Genomic DNA, 13083 nt, shown 5'->3' on the forward strand with positions numbered 1-13083 from the left:
TGGGACATGTTTTTCTAAAGTTTTTGAAATTATTTCTCAAATTTTATAAATTCATCCATTAAATATGTTATCTATTTTATTGATTTAATGTTGTTCAGAAATCCCCATTATTCTCCTTTTAATGTCTGAAGGATCTGTTTTAATGTCTGAACATCTGTCTAATGATGTTCTCTCATTTATTCCTGCTATTGATAACTTGTGTGTGTTATCACTTGTTTACCTAGTAGTCTTGTAAAGAATTTACCAACTTTATTTCCCTTTCCAAATAACAACCATTTGCCTTTGTTTTCACTTAAAAAATTCTTCCTTCTATTCTCTTTATGACTGCTTTCATCATTATTATTTCTTTCCTTGCATTTACTATGGGGTGAATTGCTCTTTTAAAAACTTTCTTAATGTAGAAACATCTATCATTGCTTTTAAACATTTTCTTTTTCCAATATGGGGATTTTGTAGTAAAAATTTTCATCTAAGCAATGCTTAATCTGGTCTCACGAATTCAGATAGGCTGTATTTTCATTATTCAACTTGAAATGTTTTAAAATTTCTCTGGTGTTTTATTTTTTGATTCACTGTTTGTGTATGTGTGTTGATTAATTGAAAAATTCAATGATATACTAATATATTATCATTATTGATATGCAATTTAACTAGATAGTAATCAGAGCACGGACTGTTATATTTCAATCATTTAAAGTTTAATGGAGTTATTGATTTGTTATTTGATTATTATTTGGCCCAGCAGCTAGTCTACCTTGGTGAATATCAGTCTGTAGAAACAAAAAATATACTCCTTAACAGTTGCTTATACTGTTCCATGAATGTCAATTTGGCCAGTTTGGTTGACAGTTCTGCTCACATTGTCTATAGTTACTGATATTCATTTATCAGTTTTAACAGTTACTGTAAGAAGTACTTTTAAAACTTTAAACTATCGTCTTGATCTGTTTTACCTCTTAATTCTGCCAATTTTGCTTTCAAAAATGTTGAAACACTTTTGTCACATAAATATTTAGGGATTTTCATGTTAAAATTGAGAAAAGATCATACATTGTTCTATAAAATGTTGCTTTATAATGTGTGTAAAACACTTCAGATTTGTTGAATCTATTTGGCCTATGTCAGATTTCTAAACTAATAAAATGTAGAGATGTACATATTTTGAAAATTCTATAGTAAAAACATGTTCATATTCAACCTTTTTCTTGTTTAATTAAGATTTTCTTGATAGTAGTAAACTGTTACAATATTTTAATCAAGAAAAATGGTCTAGCCTTCATGGGTACTCTAAATTGATAGCAACAATCCTGCCTTGGAAAGTAATTTGCTGGGAGTAATCAGTTCCAACTCTTACCACTTTTATGTGTATGACCTCATTTATTTGTGCTTAGATCCCTGATCTATAAATTTGGCTTGTTGAGGTAATTGAATGAGTTCGTCCATGTAAATATATATCTTTTTAAATGGCAGCTACACATTAAGATCCCAAGTGTTGCCTAATGGAATGATCAGTAACTTTATAAATGTAATGATTAATATCGCATAAGTTTAATTCAAGTCATACAGATAAAGTTAGATAGAGGCAAGTATTTTTTAAAGATGGTATTAAGAAAAAACTTTCTATACCAAATATGAAAATATAGCTGATACATATTTTAAGAAAGTGGATATTCTTTGATAATATTAAGGCTAATATTTTCCATGACAAACAGTGGTATTCAATTAGATCTACATGCTATCAATAGAAAACACATCTAGTAATACTACCCACTTAAAGCAGCAGCAGGTGGAAGCTTTGAAAATACACCTTTATATTTTAGCAACAAGTTTCTCTTCTGGACACTATGGAAATATAAGTATTTATAGGCTCTTAATTATTGATAATAGGTTTACAAATAATATCTATATAATTTTATCTCCCTATTTACCCACCAATGTCAGTACCTATCTATCTATATCCACCTACACATATAAAGACAGAGATCAATATATCCATACATAAATGTATATATAGAGAGATCAAGACATAGAGATTATCTATGTAGATGTAGAGAGAGATATCTGTATATCTGTATCTCTGGAGAGAGATAGCTATCTATCAATTTGGGGTGGTAGAGATAGAAAATGTATTATCAGTTACTGAACTTTATTTTCTCAATATCTTGATTAGATGGGGAAAATAAAATTATTATATCTACTCTGACTCTGTAGAATAAACACTATTCATCTGGTTGTGGTGACCCAACTTACAATCCAAAGGTCATGACAAATATAGTCTCTCTTGAACTTTGTGGAAAATCTCATCCTTGTAAGAGCAAGGAAAAAAAATAGAGCCTTTACTATATTCTTTGAAAGCATTATTTAATTCTGTTACTGGCCAATCTTTATTTCCAGTAATAATTATAAATAAGTCAAAATAAATAAAATTAGCTATCTTAAAGTTTTGAGAGTCATTTCCCTCTTTACCCAATTTTTTTGTGATCATGCTAATAACCAAGAATAGAAAGAAGGAAAATGTAAACTAGAAAAAAGTTGAATTTGGAAGAGATTACAAAAACCTTTAAATCAAAAGAAGAAAATTAATGTTACCTTTATTTAAGCATGCCCCAATAAAGAAACTATGGAAAGAGCTTTAAGAAAACAATTTTGACACCTTAGCTGTGTAGAAGATCATGTAGACTGAATTCAAGCTTCATGTAAGTAATATGACCATAATAAGGAAAATATGTCCTATTGCAATTTGGTCTATAAATATTCTGCCCATGTCATTGTAAGATTATTGACAAAATCTTCTGGGAAACATATGGTTTACTGAGTTATAACAATGTTAATACCACCTGTGTCCCTAATTAGAACGTTTCAATTTAGTTAATCCTTAAATATCAAAGTCATGCTCATTACTTGTTACCAGAGCTAAGTTAATCACATAATAATGAGTAATATCAAGATGTCAAAATCACTAGAACTTCTGAGGCTAACTGCATATAAAAAGGATCAAATAAATATACTTATCATGGTCCGCTAAAGCACAATTAAGTACATATTTCTATTTTTCCCCATAGTATATTGCCAGTTCCAGGCCCAATGCCTAGAACCCTCTGGGCACATAGCAGGCATTTAAAACTTAATGCATAAATAAATGACTGAATGTAGTATGAGGTTCCACCTATACAAGAAGCAATAAAGTCAGAGGATCAGTGAAGTGGACAGATGAAATTACAGAATATACTGATGAGATGATTCATATTTCAAAAACAAGAAGTGATTTTTTTTTTTTTTTACCCCTGCTCCTAGGTTTTCCGTAATTTGGTGGGAAAAAGCAAATCCAGTGAATCTAGTATACAGACTGAAAGCAATGAGTGACCCCTATGGAGCTGAGTAATGCCTAGGTCTATTTCAGTTTAGTTATACTAGTATTTTCCAACCCTGCACATATGAGAATCACCTAGAGAGAAGTAGAAATGAAAACCCCAATACCAGTGCTTCATCTCTAAACAATTTGGTTATTTATTTTGGGGTGTGTCACATGCATGAGTATTTTTAGAAGCACCTCATCTCAGATCATTTGGAAGTATAGCTTGGGTGAGAAATAAAATTTAGCCAGTTGAAGGAAATAAGAATTTCTAACCAGATGTGGGGAATAGTGTGAAGAAAAAAATACAAACATGAAACTTTACAATGTAAGTATTGCAGCGTCATGGTGGTAGAGGAAAGTGGAGAGTTCCCAGAGATGAAGCTGAGAAAGAAGAGCACAGAGGAATTTGTTTTAAATATTTAGAGGCTAGGCTTTTACTGTAGACACCAGAAAGGAATATAAGGATTTCCGTTAAAAGAATGGCAGAGTTGTTAGGCTGAACTTTCTCATAGATGTTGTGGCTGCATTTGGTAAGTTAGTACCTCACTTGGGATTTTTATAATACTATAAATAAGAGACAATATTACCTGAATTCAGAATAAGGATAAAGACAGTGAGAAATGAATAAAACTATATGTGTATGTGTACATATTTTTATTAAGTTAAATTGGTAAATTCAACTTAATTTATCTGGAGAGACTAGTTTCTAATTTGAATGAGTGAGCATATAATATTATAATTAACTGAGTATTCCTACTAATATTAATGGTAATTTACTGATGTCAAGTTTCAGAGGCTATAAATGTTCGAGCTTCAGTCTTTATAAATCTGAAATGCAGGTTGTTAACCATTATCTTATTTACTTTTAAAAATTATCTCCTTTTGTCAGAGAAAGGGGGGATAATATATTGATAGAAGGACATGGAAATGCCAAGTGTATTCGTTTTCTATTGCTGCACAGCAAATTAACTTAAACAGTGGCTTAAACAAATCTATTACCTCACACTAACCCATGAACAACAGGGGTTTGAACGGAGCTGGTCCACTTATATGCTGATGTTTTTCAATAGTAAATACTGCAGTACTACACAATCCCTGGTTGATTCAATCTGCTAATACAGAACTGTAGCTAGGGAGGAATCACATATATGGAGGGTCCACACTAAGTTAAATGTGGATTTAATTTAGAGTGGACCCTCTTTGCACCTCACTAACTCCTGCATTGTTCAAGTGCATTGTTAAGTGGTTTAGAAGTCTAGGCCCAAGTGGCTGGATTGGGTCTTATATGTCCCCAAATTAAGGTGTACCCAGCTGAGCTCTTACCTGAAGGATCTGAGGAAGAATCAGATTACAAGCTCATTCCTCCTGCTGATTTAATTCTGTTTCTTGCGACTGTAGTTCTTAGGTACCTGTCTCATTGCTATCGGTGAGAGCTTCTCTATGCTCAGATGCTGCCTGTACTCCTTTTCATGTGTCATCCCCATATTCAAAGGCAGCAATATGTACCAAGTCCATCTCGTGTTTCAAATCTCTTTAAGTTCTGCGGTTGCTACTGCATCTGACTTCCTTTTCTGCTACAAGCCAGAGAAAAGTCTCTGCTTTTATGGGCTCATGTTATCAGACCAGACCAACCCAGTTAATCTGTATTTTAAGATTGACTTTGGAATTTAATTATACCTGTAAAATCCCTTCACAGCAGTACCTAGATTAGTGTTTAACTGAATAACCAAGGGATAGGAATCTTGGAAGTGGTGGGAGCCATTTATTAAATTATGCCTATAAGATACAATTATACACACAAGTATACACAGAGTTAAGATTCATCAGCTTTTAGTCAGTGATATAAACTTCTGGAGTAAATAAATTTGTACAAGATGACTATCCAGATGGTCAAAAGAGATAGAATTGTGCCAGCCCAAGGAACACTAATTGCAGGTATAGCAACAGAGCTAACAAAGAGTCTAAATAAAGGTAGTTGATCAAGGAGGGCATGTTTATTTTCATCCTGGAAGCTAAGGTGGAGAGCATTTTTTAAAGGTTAGATCAATTTCCTATGTCAAATGCTGAAAAAAGATTAAGAATTCACAAGCAAATGCTGGATTTGGTCATTAATTATTCCAGTGATAGCTGAGTAATAGACATAATGAAATTCAGAAGCTGAACATTAGGAGGTCAAGAATATAGATTTGATAGGATTTGAAGTGGACTAATTTTTGAGAAACTTAAATAAGATGGGGAAGTCTTAAAGCAGTATTTAGATTCAATTCTGAATCTAATTCCAAGTGAGGGCCCGATAATATACCTGACATGTCTCCCTTTTGAAATAAAAGGTTTCTTAAGAAGTCAAAAGAATCTGCCCATCTACCCACTCACCTATCCACTCATCCACTCCCTATCTACCCTTTAGCCATGCATGCATCAAGCTCTAAGAAATAGAGATAGATTATTTCATTAAATATTTTAAAAATACAGTGACTGGTACTGAATTATGAGAATTCTTCATAATTTATAATGGTAAATGATGGATCTAATCTAAATAAGATTTTAAACAATTTTTTATGCAGATAGACTTTGTAAAATTAAAATGATACTTTCTTGAAGCACTAGGAGGGGAGCTGAAGGCGGCTATTTCTCACCAATGGTGTAAAGGGTACAGGAGAAAAGTTATCTTTCATACTGTGCTTCCATGTCACTCTTTTATAAAAATGTTTACATGCATTATTTCTATAAGTTGGAAAATAATCCACAAAGGGTAAAGTTGGGGAGAAAAGCATTAAATTATATACATTCCATTGAGTTGACTTAATTTTGTTTGAAAGAGTATTATTTTACTATTTTCCTACATTATAATTAACAATATAATCATTATCTCTGTGGTAAATTTGAGTTATCTTGTTCTTGTCAGATCATGGTTGCAACTGTCCTTTTATGTTATTACTGGGCATGAAGCACCATGAGACACTCTGGTAAAATCTTTGAATTTTCATATAATTCTCACTTTCTAGTGCAAATTAGTAGCAGCAAATATATTTTTTCATGATAATAAGAGTGTATTTTTTCATAAGGATAACAGCTCATCTACTGGTATGAGTACTTAAAATATGACCAGAAAGTAGGGGGTAACTAGAAGGTTAGAAGTAAATATTTCCTACTAGAAACATCTACTCTTGGGAATCAGAATCTCTAGTCCACCAGCACAGTAACAAGGACGGAAGTACAAATTTCCCATGTTACTCAATGGCGTGATGGTGGGATCAGCTACTCCTACTGTAGCCTTTAGTTCCTAAACTTTTTTTTTTTTTAAAGGTATTGTGGTCACAGGACCATGTGATGGCCAACAGTTAGAAGTTTATTCCTCATCTTGAGAACAGCAGTCAAAACTTTCAGGGTGTCTTCATAATACCTTGGTTGTGTCTTAGGGTAATTCCAGTGTTCTATTAATCTGTCAGCTTCTAGGCAATAAAGTATACAGCAGGACCAGAGTATCCCATGGACATGTGTCACTGTCATATCTCATGCACCCTTAGTCTGAGGTAATATTATGCAGGATGTCATGATGTTAGTTGGATGCTTTCTGAGTCCTAAGTTGGAAGTACTGGCTAAGGCTCTCTCTGATGCTATCAGGTCCAATATACTGCAGTAGTGATATAGACAGTCTATATGCTTGTTTTCTTCAATAGCCCATCTGACTCTAGTTAATGCTCTTTGGAACAACTTACTGATATCCCCTGGACCTTTTTCATGCCTATCCCAAATGTACCATTTCCATTTTATAATGGATTGGTACTATTTTTAATCAATCTCATGACTTGGGTCTGACTATACAGTTCATAATGGAACCTCTGGCCGTATAATAATTTTCAGTCATATTATCAAGTCTTTAGTTTTTACTTGGGCCTTGTGGCAGGCTTAAAGCTGCTTTACAGAGAGTAATTATCAATTGCAGATGGCAGGATCTCACTCCAGAACCCTAGGTAGCTTTATTAAGGCTATGAGAGACTCTACACTACATTTTTATCTGTCTTAGCTACTTCCAGCACCGCGGACTATAGTGACTTAAGTAATCAAACAGTGAGGGTCATGTATACTGAGGCATTAACGTGCTGCATACCCCTCTTTTGTTCTGGTTCCATTTAAAACTGAGAAGTAACCAAATCACTTGCTGAATGGGTCCAATCTATATTCCAAAATTTACTATGAGCTCTCTCCAAAACTTAGTAGGCTTAAGCATTGTTCTTTGTTTGTAGAAGGTACAAAGCACAACATCTTTACCTTGGATGTTTCAGCATGCCCCAAATAAACACTCTCCCCCAAATTACCCAAAATGATAGCCCTCTGAATCTTTGTAAGATTTATTTCCCATCTTCTCATGTACAGGTATTGTATGAGGACATCCAGACAATTTGTCACTTCTTGCTTACCAGGTCCAATTCATATCATATCATCAATAGAGTGGATTAATGTGTTCATCTGTGGGATGCCTACAATGAAGGTCCATTTGTACTATACAGACTAAATATGTCCATGGGGGCACTATCATAAACCTCAACTACCGATGTCAGATGAATGCTAAATACTCCTGCTTCTCCTTCTCAATAGGGATTGGAAGGAATGTATTTGCAAATCAATAGCAACATGCCATGTGCTAGAAGTTGCACTGAATTTTTCTAGTTAATCACACTACCTGCAGCAGAAAGCAAATCTTGTGACTAAGGTTTGATTACTCTTATGGTAGCCAGACAACTCCATGATCCATCTAAGAGCATTCCTTACATCTCTTAAGTGCTTACATTATTTATGAAGCTAGTTGATACCTTTCCACCAATATCATAAATCACACTGTTTATAAAGTCTTAGAAAGTGGAGTACTTCAGTAAGCCAGGGATTTTCAATACCTCATTTTACTATCAATAATGCAGTATTTACTTTCATCTGGCCAGCAAGTGATATGATTTCCCCCAACCCTATCCTCAGAGTTTACTTCCTAAGACCTCTTCTGTTTCCAACTCACTTGATTTGGGTTCTCCTGCAGGTAGACCCGAGACAACAAGGATCTGAGTATTGTTTCTTTAGAAAGTGATACAATAAAATATTGGTAGGGTAGCAGGAAATAACAATGGGAAGGGGAAAAAATGGAGAAATAAAGAATGCATTAGCGAACCAGTTACCACTGTGTGCACTGAAAGGTCAGTTTCTCTGTGGTAATCTAGGGACAAATATATGCCTCAGTTCTCCCAACTAAGGAACAAGAATTATGTGGTATTTATCCACCAAATTACTAATGTCATTGGATGAGGGTCTCTTCTGGGGAACTTATGCTCTATCACTCTGGCTTGCCTTGAATTTGGACCAGTGTACTTCTCAGCCCGGGAAAAACAACAAAAAAAAACCTTTAGAAAAGGATTACAGGTATTTTTCAATAGGCTGCCTTCCTCCTGTAAAGCATGGACCCAATGCCGACAGTTTGTACTACTACCAGAGAATCTAGAAATTTGTACCAGGATAGCACACAGACTGATCAGGTTTAGGGTTTGCTAGCAATAAAATAATTGACTAATTTGTATCATAAAAGGAAATGAAGGCCAGAAAGAATTAGAAAATCAGGGTAAGAAGAGATCATGTGACTAGATGCTATGATGTGAATAAAGGGACAGGAGTAATGGGAGAAATACTACAAAGAGAAGGTTATTATCACCCTCCAAATCACACAGAAAAATAGATACTTTGGGACTTTGAGTATATGTGACATCAGTATTATATAGCTCTACAAATAACATTAGAGAATTGATAGAAATACAGGCTTTGCCTCCACAACCCCAGTTACTTTTAATGTAACAATGTCAGCTATGAAACTCTATAAGACTGCTGGGGAAGCAGTATCCACAAGACAGCACCAGGTTTATGCTTAGCAATCAAAGGCAGCCTTGTCAGGCAGAATTAATGAAGAGCAGATTTTGGAGAAAGAACATTTTTATGTGATTACTTGTCTAGATTTATTTTTTTACATATTTTTATTTGCTTTAAGTCAACATTCCAGAAAGCACGATTAAATCCAGGAGGGAAGTGGTCAGATACTGGATTAATAGCTGGTAACTCTGTCAGAGAATATGTGAAATCACCTAAGAGAGGGCTGAATGAATCAAAAGACACATGGTTATTCTTTTAATCTAAATCCCTAGGCAAGAGGCAATGTTATAATTCCTCCTACAGCTGTTCCATCAAATACCTGTTCTATTCCTACATATTTCCAGTGAAAGGGAACAAATGACCTACCCATCACTGTAAGCATTTGATGTGTAGGTCCATAACAAAAACGATATAAGAATAGACTATATGAAATTGAAGAAATTGAATGTTAGGGTGACTTTAAAAAGTTCACAGACAAGCCATTGCATATGATATGGATGTAGCATAGTAAATAGCATTTACTTTTACAGATTTAGTGAAGGCACTGCATGCCATTAGGAAGGAAAATAGAAATAGAACCATAGACCCAAAAAAGCATAGATTGGGCTAAAAGAATAGCTATTTGTTCAGTGTTATTGAGGAAGAGAGCTCCTAATAGGGAATCAACTATATAAGCAGCCTGGGGTCAGAATGCAAATGGTTTTGAAAATCTAAGTGGTTTAGAATTCACTCTGTAGGAAATGAGGAGTCACTGATGGCTTTTAAATAGAGGGGTGGCATGGTTAGAAGTAAGAGTGATGTTTAGGCTTAAGAGAAAAGAGAGAGAAGATGCAATGAGAGCATGTAATCACAAAATTATTTAGCGGTAGAATAAAGAGAGGAGGGCAGTCTGAATGAGACAAGGCGGAATCTTTTGGAATAATTGTTTTGAACTTGTTATTTTCATTATGATTTTTTAAATTATGAAATAAAGTCCACAAGGGACATTATGAATGTTATCCCATCATAGTCTACATAGCATCTCTGACCTATGAAGATGGAATGATGGATGGTGGGGGGTTGGTACAGTGTAACTGAAAATTTCTTTCCCTGAAATCCATCACTGTATTCTACCTCTGAAACATCCCAACCCTGATCATCATCCCTGCACTGTTAGTTGTAATATTAAAAGGCATATTTTTAAATATTCATAAAGGGAATATATTAAATATATTTTATTTCCCATGAATATGTTCTTCAGTCCAAAGCCTATTTCAATGCAGTTACCTCAAAAAGAGGGATAAGAAGACAATAACAAAAAGAGTAAGTGACTATCTGGAGTTAAACTACTAAAGGCAAAAACTTTTTGATTTAGAAAATGCTGTGTATAAGACTCTTTAATAAATGCTTTTCAAGGGTGACATCAGCATCAAGACAATGTGAGATGTTCCCTTTGTCTTTTCCCTTCCATTTACAAACAGTAAAACAGCCATAACTCAAATGTGTCTTTGTCCAACATGCATGGGCAGCAGAGAATTCCATATATCTGTACACCTAAAATGTGGGTGGGCTAGAAGATAGGAGGCAAAACCAGGGAAACAACAGATGCAGTGCCTGTAATCTTGGACCCCCATTTGCAGCAGCTGAACCTACAGCTCCAGAGAACCAGGAAGCATCAGGGGAGGGAGCATACACAATGCTGGCCTCCTGGCTGCAGGGGTATTTGTGGTCACAGGGAACCAGATGGCAGTGGAATCTGCAGTCTCATCCCTCGAGGCACCTGCAAATCCAACCTCCCCCATCTGCAGTGGTGGTGCCCACAAACCTGACAACCTTGGTCAAAGCAGAGACACCCCTACCCTGGCTTTCCCTCCACATTCTCCCTTTTCTTGCAGTGGTGGAGCCTGTTACCCAGGAGACCCCAGATGGAGTGAAGGTGTCCACCATCCTGGTGCCCCAGGTGGCAACACCAGTAACACTAGCAGCAGCAAGACAATATGATTTCAGAGGTATAAGCAGTGACAAGGGTTCCAGACAACACCTCTGACAAAGACGGTAGATGGTGGAAAGTACCCATTCTGAAACATGGCCAGAGGCAACTCAGGTAAGACAAACTTAATTTGTGCTATACCGCTGCCTACTGAAAAACAAAAGAAAGACCTCTAATTACTAGCATGATAAATTCTTAGAATTAAAAAAAAAAGGGGGGGGCTTCCCTGGTGGCACAGTGGTTGAGAGTCCGCCTGCCGATGCAGGGGACACGGGTTCATGCCCCGGTCCAGGAAGATCCCACATGCTGTGGAGCGGCTAGGCCCATGAGCCATGGCCGCTGAGCCTGCGTGTCCGGAGCCTGTGCTCCGCAACGGGAGAGGCCACAACAGTGAGAGTCCCGCGTACCACAAAAAAAAAAAAAAAAAAAGGTTTACCCTAAGAAGAAAGGTGATTGCTACTTAAAATGTGCCAGCAGAGGAACAACTCATCAAGCATGAAGAGCCACAATAACATGGTATTACAAAAGGAAAATGATAATTCTCCAGAAACCAAACAAAGTCATGGAATATGATGATCTAACTAACCAAGAATTCAAAATAGCTGTCATATGGAAGCTCAAAGAGCTACAAGAAAACTCAGAAAGGCAGTTCAATGAGCTCAGGAATAAAATTAATGAACAGAAGAAATACTTTACTAAAGATATTGAAACTCTAAAAATAACCAAATAAATTCTGGAGCTGGAGAGCTCAGTGAGATGGAAGAATGCATTAAAAAGCACTGGAAATAAAGCAAACCATATAGAAGAGAAAATTTGTGAGCTCTATGAAAACTATCCCACTCTGTTAGGAAGAGCAATATTAGAATAATGGATAGCCAGAAGGAAAAGAGAGGGAGAAAGTAACAGTATATTTAAAGAAATAGTTTGATAGTTTGATAATTTGATAAAACTATAAAGGAAGAGGAGAAACATGGGACTTGTTATGGCAAATGAAGATAAAATAGTTATTTTCTGCTGATACCATCTTGTCTATGAGAGGTTTTATACAAATCTCATGGTAACCGCAAAACATAAATCTAGAGAAGAGACATGAAACATAAGAGGAAACAGAAAAATCAATTGAAAAAAACTGAGAAAAATCATAGAAAACCATCAAACTAAATGGCAAACACAAGGAAAAATGGACAATGCAGATATAGAGCAACCGGAAGATAAAATGAAGTACTATGGCCTAATCTATCAATAATCACCCGAAATGTAAAGGGATTGAATTAGCCAATCAAAAGACACAGAGTGACTGAATGGATTAAAAAAAGACCCAATTATATGTTGCTTCCAGGAGACTCACACCAGCTCTAAAGAAAAACATAGGCTCACATTTAATGGATGAAAGATAGTACTCCAAGCAAATGGCAGTCAAAATAAAGTGAGTGTAGCCATACTCATTAGACAAAATAGACTTCAAGCCAAACAAGGTAACAAGAGACAAAGATGAACATTATATAACAAGAAAGGAGACAATTCATCAAGAAGATATAACAGTTAATATATATGCACCAAACATAAAAGCACTAAAATATATAAAGCAATTATTAACAGAAATAAAGGGAGAAATTGACAGTGACACAATAATTGTAGGGGACTTTTTGCAACCCACTTACATCAATGGATGGATCATCCAGATGGAAGGTCCACAGAAAACAGTGGCCTTAAATGAAAGATTAGATCAGATAGTTTTAAGAGATTTATACAGAAAATTTCATCCAAATGCAACAGAATACACATTCTTCTCAAGTGCACATGGAACATTATCAAGGATAGATCATATACTGGAACACAAAACAAAGAAGAC

The sequence above is a fragment of the Delphinapterus leucas genome, chromosome 1 (assembly GCF_059928025.1).
Source record: "Delphinapterus leucas isolate spDelLeu-1000000601 "Yukka" chromosome 1, BTC_Dleu_Yukka2, whole genome shotgun sequence".
NCBI lineage: Eukaryota > Metazoa > Chordata > Mammalia > Artiodactyla > Monodontidae > Delphinapterus > Delphinapterus leucas.